This window comes from Cynocephalus volans, chromosome 1 (genome assembly GCF_027409185.1).
Source record: "Cynocephalus volans isolate mCynVol1 chromosome 1, mCynVol1.pri, whole genome shotgun sequence".
NCBI classification, from domain to species: Eukaryota; Metazoa; Chordata; class Mammalia; order Dermoptera; family Cynocephalidae; genus Cynocephalus; species Cynocephalus volans.
The window spans coordinates 206,102,642-206,112,517 of record NC_084460.1 but is presented as its reverse complement, the minus strand read 5'-3'; the positions used below and the strand labels follow the sequence as shown (position 1 = coordinate 206,112,517).

At 43.0% G+C, this 9,876-nt stretch overlaps 1 pseudogene; it reads right to left on the bottom strand.

Annotated features, from left to right (window-relative positions):
- Positions 1-2,271: 2,271 nt before the first annotated feature.
- LOC134371811 (queuosine 5'-phosphate N-glycosylase/hydrolase-like) lies at positions 2,272-2,921 on the bottom strand (annotated as a pseudogene).
- Positions 2,922-9,876: the final 6,955 nt, after the last annotated feature.

Genomic DNA, 9,876 nt, shown 5'->3' with positions numbered 1-9,876 from the left:
TCGATTTACACTCTTGCCAGCAAAGGATAAGAGGTCCTGTTGCTTGAAATCCTTGTCAACATTTGAGTATTGTCTAACATTACAATTTGTGCCCATCTGGTACATGTGAAATGGTATCTTGTGATTTTTATTTGCATTTCTCAAGTTACTAATGAGCCTGAATGTCTTCTCATAAAGTATTTTGCTCATTCTTATTTCCTCTTCTGTGATAGAACTGTTTATATCCTTTTTGCCTGTTTTGCTTTTAGGTATTAGGTCCCTGGAACTGAAAACCTGACTTTTAGGAAGCCCCCACCCTTCGGTTGTTTCTCTAAGTTTCGTTCCTCTAAGTTTCTATCTCCCTTAGTCTCTGTTCCCACCAGCAGGCTGAGCAAGCTGTACCCAGAGTGTAAAATTGTGACTGCTTCCCCCTCCAGCCCAAGGTTTCTGTCTCCCCAGGTCTCTGTTCCCATGAACAGACTGTATCCAGAGTGGAAGACTGTGACTGTCTTCCTAGGCTAGGCCAGATGCCAATCTTAACCCTCTAAAAGAAGAACCCAACTGCCTCTCGGCGCTGATGCCATTTTTCGGCTCAGAACAGCATATCTGTTTGCTGCTTGCTAATAAAATCTTTTCTTCCTTTACCTGGCTAGCATCTCCTTCCTCAGCAACCTGACATTAGGTTTTTAGTTTTTTCTTACTGATTCATGGGAGTGAATTTTTAATCTGTTCTGAACACTGATTCGTGTTTGCATATGTGCAAATATCTTTTTCTAGTCTACCTTGTCTCTTCACATTCTGTATGTTTGTTGAACAGAAGTTCCTAATATTAATGTAGACAAATTTATCAATTTTTTTTATTATGGTTCATATTTCTTGTGTCTTATTTAAGAAGACCTTCCTACTCTGAGTTTTAAAGCTACTTTTCAACACAGTATTCTAAGAGTTTCATGTCTGTCTTATACATAAGTCTTTAATCTGCCAGGAATTGATTTTTGAATAGGGAGTGATATAGGGATCCAATTTCATTTCATTTATTTCTCCTCTTGGGCTACAAGGATACTCTTGTCCGAACACTATTGAATATCCCATCATTTCCCCACTGATCTGCCTTGCTGTCTGTCAAAACTCACTTCCTTATACATATGTGTGTTTCTGAGCTATCTGTTCTGTTGGACTACTTTAAGTCATACCATGCTTTTTAAATTAGTATAGCACTATAATAAGACTTAATAGCTCGGAGAGCAATACCTACCACCTTATCATTCTTCAAGAATAGCTTGGCTGTTCATGGTCTTTCATCCTTCCATATATATCTCAGATTGAACTCTTCTAGTTCCACCAGAAGACAGACCAAAAAAAAAATCCTTTTGAGATTTTGTTTGGAATTATATAGGTCAGTGTGGGGAGAATGGACATCTTCATGATACCAAGTCTTTCTAAACATGAACAATGGCATTATCAGCATATCTCCCAATTTATATCTTTTAATTTTTTTCAGTGAGGCTTTAGGTTTCCTCCTTGAAAAGCTTGCATACCTTTTGCCAAATTTACTCCTACTTTTGCTATTGTAAATTATATCTTTTTAAAAAATTTAAATATTTATAGTACACATTTTAAAAGATTTTAAATATTCAGTATTTCATTTGCTATAGGTTTGATTTTTCAGGGTATCTAGGATGTAATTATCTTTCTTTTTTTTTTAAGAAAAGTTTTAAAAATCTTTATTCAATTCCAACATAGTTACTCTGAAAAAAAAAATACTAGACAACAGATATTTGGAACTGAAAATCATGATATATAAAACTATCATTACCAATAAAAAGTTTAAAATAATGTGTTAAGATCGATTTTTACAAGAGCAAAAGCATGTGTATATCAAGGGCCCCACCTTCTTTTATATCAGATAATTAAGGTATACAGAAAATTACTACACCTTGAGAAAAGATATCAATTGAATAGATGAAATATTATCATTGAGGATTAATCACATTATAAAGCTTGATTAATTTCAAGATATCTGAGATTAAAAAAATATACTTTCTTCACCATTTCTGTCAACTATGTGTCCACAGAAAAGGAAAATATAGTAAAAACCACAGCAGCAGACAAAAGATAAAGTTGGGAATACACAGTGATATGTAAGGAAAAAAATTTTAAAGTGAGACTAGGTAGTCAGTTTTCTTCCTTATAATCACTACCACCTTCTCTTAATATTAAAGCAAAACTGTACAAATGATTATATGATATAAAAATGCAGGGGCGTTTCTTTGAATAAATTTACACTTGGGGTCAATAGTACTTGCAACGTGTGCGATGAAATGGAATTCCTTTCATCTCTTCCCGGTGGTCACGGGCATAGTCCCATAAGTAATAATCCAGAAGAATGGAATTGATTGCTCCATTAGACTTTTTATCCTTTTTTTCAATCCTGGATCAGCCCAACACACCAAAGTGTGCACGCTCTGATTTCCACCTCTTGCTTAATCCCCATAGGAGAGCATTTCTCCTTTGAGAAGCTTCTTCAGTAGTTCATCAGAGTATTTCGGGGCTCCAAGGTAAACAAGAACCTGAAGTAACCTATACTCAGCAAACATGGTAACACTGGAGATGTCCTTAAAGTAGCCAACTCCTTTTCCTTCTAATACACTCCATTATCTGCCACAAGGATTTTGGCTTGTTTGTAAGAAGAACTGAGTCACATCTCTGTAAGAAAGAAAACTTTCAATGACCAGGTGCATTAACTTCTATGGACTTTTTTCATTTTTTCTGACACTGTTAAGAAAACAGCCTCCAAACTTCTCCAGCAGAATCTTCCCAGATTCATTGAGAATCTGATGCCTCTCTTCTATCAAAGGCATGGAAGCGTCTGTGTCAGAATGGAGTATATGCCGAACCTGATCCACAGTTGCTGTGGCATAGTAGGAGGCTCTAGTTATTGGTACCCCCAGCTCCCACCCTTCTCCTCTCCAGGAGAGCAAAGTCAAGGCCAGACGCCCTCGGTGACACCCTGCGTCTGGGTTCCTCAGCTGGGGCGAGCGTTACGGACGTCAGACCCAGTGCCGGGTCAGCCACCCCCAGGATGGTGCCTAGGATGTAATTTTCTTTACCCTCAAACTTTGTTTTAGTTGCATTGATTTTGTTGTATGCAATAAAAATATCCATAGCTTTCTACCATGTCTGATAGAGTTCAAATTTGAAAATATATCTCCTAAATCAGCTCTACAACCATTTTGACAGTTTCTTTCCTGAGAATCAACCCAACATAGCTTTTTGAAAAGTTAAGTGGGCAGCCAGGGAATGGGGTCATTCATAATTGCTTTTTAACAGAGATTGATTAAAAACTAGGCCTAGGAAACAAAAATGGCAAAGTATTGATAATGGGTGAATCCGGGTAAAGGATTTATAGGACTTCTTGGTACTATTCTTGCAACTTTCTAAGTATGAAATAACTTCCAAATAAAAAGTTATTCAGGAATAACTAAAGTCATGAACATGACCTACTAGATTGCTGCCACACCTAAAGGGTCTTTCCTGTTCATGGCCTTCCTAAGAGCATGTTACGTCTATGAATATTTCCCAGCCACAGTTGATGTGATAATTCAATAAAGTTAATCTGCTGGCTGGCCAGTGGCCCGCAACTTTTTGCCAACAAGAAGAATGAAAAGATGAGACAGGCCTATCGGGCTAGGGAGTTGGGAAAGTGAAAGACTGAACTGGTTAGCAACAGAAGCTGGTATTGAAAGGTGTTGACGTAGAAGCTACTGGGTGGACCCTGAGCAAGTTGGACAGTCCAGAGGAATCAAACTATGAACAAGAGGAGCCATGTCACTTTAGGTCTAAAGTCAGGGTAAGAAGCCATGAATTCCTCTAGCTTAGGTTCTCTAGAGCTGACCCAAATCCCAAACCATCCTCCACACTCTGGACCCCATGAAGCCAGTTTTCTTTCACGGCCCTCATTGCTCTCCATAAATCCTTCCTAGAGCTACTGAGTCTTTACTCTTTGCAATAGAAAGAAACCACCTAAATCTCTTTAACCAATAATTTCCCTGTAAAATTGAAAACTATAAATAACCTTTAATGACTCTGTAAATACCAACCCAGAGTCATTTATAAAGTTCTACCACTAAGTGCTACATTATGGTAACTGTTTGTAACTACATCACTAACAACCAAAAATTGGAAAACCACTCTAATTTAAAACCATTCCTTTATAAAATTTCTTTGCCCTCTCTAGCTTTCTTTACAGGATCAATTCACAAACTGGTGAACGTATAGTTCACCAGAGAGAGGGAGACGCTGGATGGGGGGGGGTGCGGAGGTGGCCGGGGGAGGGCAGCAAGATTCATTCACTAGCCTTCCCACCTCCAGGTATGATCCAAACCCATTGCCAAATGGCAAATGGCCACGTGCTGTGGTGGCCACTAGCTGCACCCTAGATGTGCAAGTGAGCAGAACCTGGAACCTTCCCGTGGTACTTGGCCAGGCCCCTCTGTTTGCTGCTCTCGCAGCCCAGCTGTGCTTTCCTCCTTGCTCAGCTCCTCCCATCACTGAGATCCCTTCTGATGCTCACAGACATCCTTAGGATTGTCCCCTTCACACTGGCTGGAGGAGGTTTAGGAGAAAGCCTGCACCCACGGGCCTGTACGCATTTCTTCCAGGGCAGGGGCATCTTACATATGCAGGAGACCCTTGGATTGTGCCAGAGGTCACAGATTGTTGAGTGTTAAATGAGCTAACAGGCTGTGTTTCCACTGTGTTCCACACACCTTTCTCCCTCCCAAGTCTGAGGAGGCAGTCTTGGGGTCTTTGAATTTTCTAGTCCTTTTAAAATTGTTTTTTTGGGCCGGCCCATGGCTCACTTGGTTAACACCAAGGCCATGGGTTCGGATCCCTATATAGGGATGGCTGATTAGCTCACTTGGGAGAGCGTGCTGCTGACAACACCAAGTCAAGGGTTAAGATCCCCTTACCAGTCAACTTTAAAAAAAAATTTTTTTTTTTTTAAATTTCCATGATAATCTATACAAATGACTACCAGCTATTCTTCCTCTTCTGAAGATTGGGGCACCATATTTACAGGTGAGATTAGTATCATGGTGCTGTGAAGAAATCCAAAGACAAAGGCCAGAGACTGCAAAAAGTTGTTGAAGAGGCTCCATAAATTAACCATGGTTGAAAAGCTCTGAATTAGTTTATTTAACTGTGAGAAAATAACTGCTCTTAGAGCATACATAATTTGGATATTGGCAGAGGTCTCAGATAAAATCTTCAGTGACGAGGGTTACCTCTATCCTGACTCTCTCAGGACTTTTGATTGAATTCTTTCCATGACGACCTCGGTGGGTCCACGCTGGACTCCTGCTAGCAGCATCCACGTACCTGGAGCTAGGTCGGCTTTTCCTAGTTTTGCTTGTACACCAGCTCCTAGAAGCAGTTTTCAACCAAGACACATCTGGTTGAAACACACAAAAGAAACATCTGGCTCCCCAGCCAGATGGCAAGGCCAGAATCTCCTGGCCTTTTTGGGCAGATTCACTTTTCTTGCCCTCCTCAGCTCAGCGGAGACACGCATGCTGTTGGGACTGTACTGACTCCACTCACACCAGTGTCAGGGAAGTTGGCCGCCTTCTTACACCATGTCCAATTAAGCTGCACAACCTCTCCTGAGTTTAACCCCTTCCAGGGATTCAGCCTCTCACTTGAGTGTGCCTGAGAGGTTATTTTTCCCCAATGTAACAACAGGAATGAAGAAGAATGTTCCTAGGCTCTGGAATTAGCTGTTGACAATATAAAACCCTGTGCAGAGGACCCTCCTACCACTGGGACAGGGTGGGACAGGGCAGGCAGGACAAATCTTGTCCAGGTTCTGAGGTGGCCAGAAGCCCATCAGATCAGGGCCTAGCCACAGCCAAAGAGAAGGGTGGACCCCTCCCCACAACTGTGCTCCCCTCATAACATTGACTTCCCAGAATAGTTGATGATAACGTTTGGGAAATTCACACTCTAAAAATATTTCCTTTTTTCATGTAGGCAAGATAACGCACAAGAGTGACAGGAGGTTACTAAGAATGTGGTTCTCTCATTATATAACCAGGGCAAAAATAAAGTGTTCTGGGCCAAAAATAGGGCTGAGAAAAGGAAATGTGAATAAATAGCATTGACAAGTATTATTTACTCAAACAGTCAAATGGCTGAAGAACTTCAGAAGTTTCGATCTGTGTCCCTTCACTTATTACTCAGATCTCGGTGGCCCCCATCCTGACACATGTTTAACGTAAGCACAAGGATCTTCAGAGGAGGCTGCTTAAGGACCGGTAGGTAACAGGGTGCTTGTTCCCTCTCCTTCCCCAGCAGTAGCACAGGCGCAAGATTGGAGACTCCTGAGTGCTGTGACAGCTATTATTTCCTCCTGTAAGAGTATCCCATTGTGTGGTATACACTGGAAAAGGTGCCACAGATCCCATGCATGACAGTTGCTGGCCCCACAGGGTCACAGCTGGGCATCCAGAGCTTCCTGGTCCACACTGCCCACTTCTAGTCCATCACCAAGTCCTGTCGATGTCACTTGTTCAATCCCTCCCCCCATTGTCACTATGGTAGGTCAAGGCCACTGCCATCTCTTGGCTGGGATCACTGTAGCTTCCTAATGGGTCTCAGTCTACTCTTGCTCCTCTTCCTCTTTTGAAAACCTTTGAGTTTCCAGCTTTCATAGAGGAAGGTCTAAACTCCCTAACGGGGCATGTGATGCTCTTCTAGAACTGGCCACTGCTTCCTAAGCAGCCTCACTTCTCATTCTGCCCTTCACTCTTCGCTCTTGTCACACTGACGCTGTGTCTCAGAGACTGCACAGATAATTGCTTGGCCTAGCCTGGAACGTGACACTACCCCTGGAATCCCCACCCATCCCTCTGCCTCACCAAAGCCTACTCAGCCTTTGGATATAACATCCTCCACGGAGGCTTCTACACCCCAAGGAGGGGAAAAGCGATGAAAAGAAAACAGTTTAATTCAGGAGACAGAGACTTGGGCAATCATCTCTATGAACACTAGATAATTAGACGTGTCCTCATGTTAAAATGGAGCTTGTATCTGACAGCTAATCATTCATTCATGCATAAGTGTACCACTCAGTACAGTTTAAACAACTTTTATTTATTAAACAAGTAAATACACTGCTGGTCACTTTTAAAACATTATCTTGTTTAATTTTTATAACAACCTGTTGAGTACTTTTGTCCCCAACTGGCAAAGGAGAAAATGGAAGTTCAAAGAGGGTAGGTAACAGCCCAGCGTCTGTGGCTAGTCCTGAAGGCTGGGATCTGAAGCTGATTTCTCTAGAGCTGAGGCCTGTGCTTTTGTACATAAGCCCTGGGGCTGACCACTAAGTAAAGATGGGTATCTGTCCAGCTGGATGGCTTTTGCATGTTGCTCTTATGTGTTGATCTGTGTACCCCCCAACTGCCCCCCTACAAAAAATATGTCACAGTCCTAACCCCCAGAACCACAGCATATGACCTTGTTTGGAAATAGTTATTGCAGATGTCATTAGTTAAAATGAAGACACACTGGAGTGGGGTGGGCCCTACATCCAATGGCTGGTGTCATAAGAAGAGACAGACACCGGGAGACCACATGACAGCAGAGGCAGAGACTGGAGTGCAGCAGCTACAAGCCAAGGAATGCCAAGGACCACCAGCACCAGCAGATGCTGAGAGAAAGCAAGGAAGCGTTCTCCCCTACAGGTCTCAGAGGGAGTGTGGTCCTGGGGACACCTTGCTTTTGGACTTGTAGCCTCCAGAAATTGTGAGGCAAGCCACCCACTCTGTGATAGTTTGTCATGCAAACCTAGGAAACTAATATAGTGGCTAAGTCTTTTTTTGTCTGCTGGGAAATACCTTTTAGCACAGGTACAAGTACTGCAGACAATCAGCTCGTCCAGTGTTGAACCCAGCTGGCAGCTCCCCCAGCATAAGACAGCCCAGCCCACACTGTCTCCTTCACAAGTCATTGCCCCCACCTTATTCTGGGACAACATGAAGCCAAACCTGTAAACTTAAACAAAAAAACAAAGATTCTGTATGGTTTTGCATGAGAAAAAAAATCCATCTTTTTCCCAGTATGATAGGGAAGAAATGTAACTTCCTTAGAGAGGCTCACTCAGATGGAAGGCAGCAGGGAGTGTTCCTCTGAGCCACACTGAGATCTATGCCAAAAGCACCCAAGCCACAGGTGGGGGCCCAAGCAGCGGTCTTCCTGGCCAGCTGCTGCTAACCCAACCCCAGGAATGCGCCCCACAGTAGGTGAGACTGTTCACTTGGGAGGGATTTATCCATGACCACCTGCCAGACATCACAAGCTGCCAGGGGAAAAAGTGCTGGCAGAGAAGTTGCGCTAACACGAGCTGGCTTTAGTCTGTGTTTTAAGAATTAGCCAAGTCCAGTTCCAAAGGCTCGTGCCAAGTCTCTCTTCTCAGAGCTAGAGAAATGCCAGAAGCAGTCCTTCGGCTCTCAGGAGCTAATATTCTGAAGTGTTCTATTTTCATAGTGCCCAATGGCCAAGAATTAAAAAGGCCAGTAGATTTAAACACCACTGTGGGGCCTCTTTTGCCATGGAGGCATTCACACATTCATTCATTCATTCATGCAGCATTTGTTGTGCACCAAGCCCTATCCATTACCATGTGCCCAGAAGAAAGGTGCTGCTGCAAAAGTAGGGGCAGTGGTCATGGTTACATATTGTTTTGACAGGCTGGACGGTGGCTTCACGGTTTCCCCTCTTCCATAGCCTACTGTCCTGCCTCCTGCCCTCCAGTTCCTGGCCAGGAACAGTGCACAGCAACCAAAAGTCCACCTCAGGGCCTTACGTTTGCTAGTCACTGTCTGGAACATCTCCCGGATGTCTGTTGACATGGCCTGCTCCCTCACTTCATTCAGGGGTCTGCTCTAATGTCACCACCTCACAAGACTTCCCTTATTACCTATCTAAAAAAGCACCCTCCCTCCCCTTAGACTATTTGTTTATACTTGGTATCCCTTCCTGTCATCTCCATGAAGGCAAGTTATTTTATTTATTCTGTTCAGTGCTATCTCCCCAATGCCTAGAATAGTACCTGGTACTCAACAGCCAGTACTCAATAAATAATTGGCTGGACTAATGAATGAAACTAATGAATGAAATATAAACAAAAATGCTTAGGGTTTTAAAAATTTCAACCTGAAGAAAAGCCTAAATTATTTGGGTGGTACAGGAAGGTATAGGTGGGAGTGCCCCAAAGTGAGGCCATTCCATGTTGGTTCCAGAAACATTTGTGCACCTATCTGGACCAAGCACATGGAGGATAAAAAAAACATGGAAGATGTAACTGCCACTTTTCCTCCAAGGAGCTCACAATTTAGTACAAGATCTAGGATAGGTAGGTATATACTTTCTTAGCCTCTTCACTCCATCTGCCCTGCTATAATGTGGTCTTTCTAAAACCGACTGTGTCCCTTCAACAACTTACCACTGCCCTGAAGGTAAAGCCCAAACTTCTTGCTGTGGCTTACCTGGAACTTCTTGATCTTGTCTCAATTTATGTCAGCATCTTCATTTCTTGCCCCTTCCCACTCCGGATACCATATTCCAGCCAAATTGAAATGCTGGCGGTTCCCCAAATATATTTTCTTTTGTTTGTGGGTTTCTGCTCATTCTGTTTCCTCTGCTCCTAACACTCTTCCTATCCCTCCCTTCACTTAACTTTTGCTGCACGAGGACACCCCACCCCAACTCTCGTCCTTCAGCAGGCCTTCACACGGTGGCTTCAGTGTTCTCAGCAGAGTGAAGGTGAGCCCCAACGTACAAATACTTTTCAAGTCTCTGCCTATGTCACACTTGCTAATGTCCCATTGACCAAAG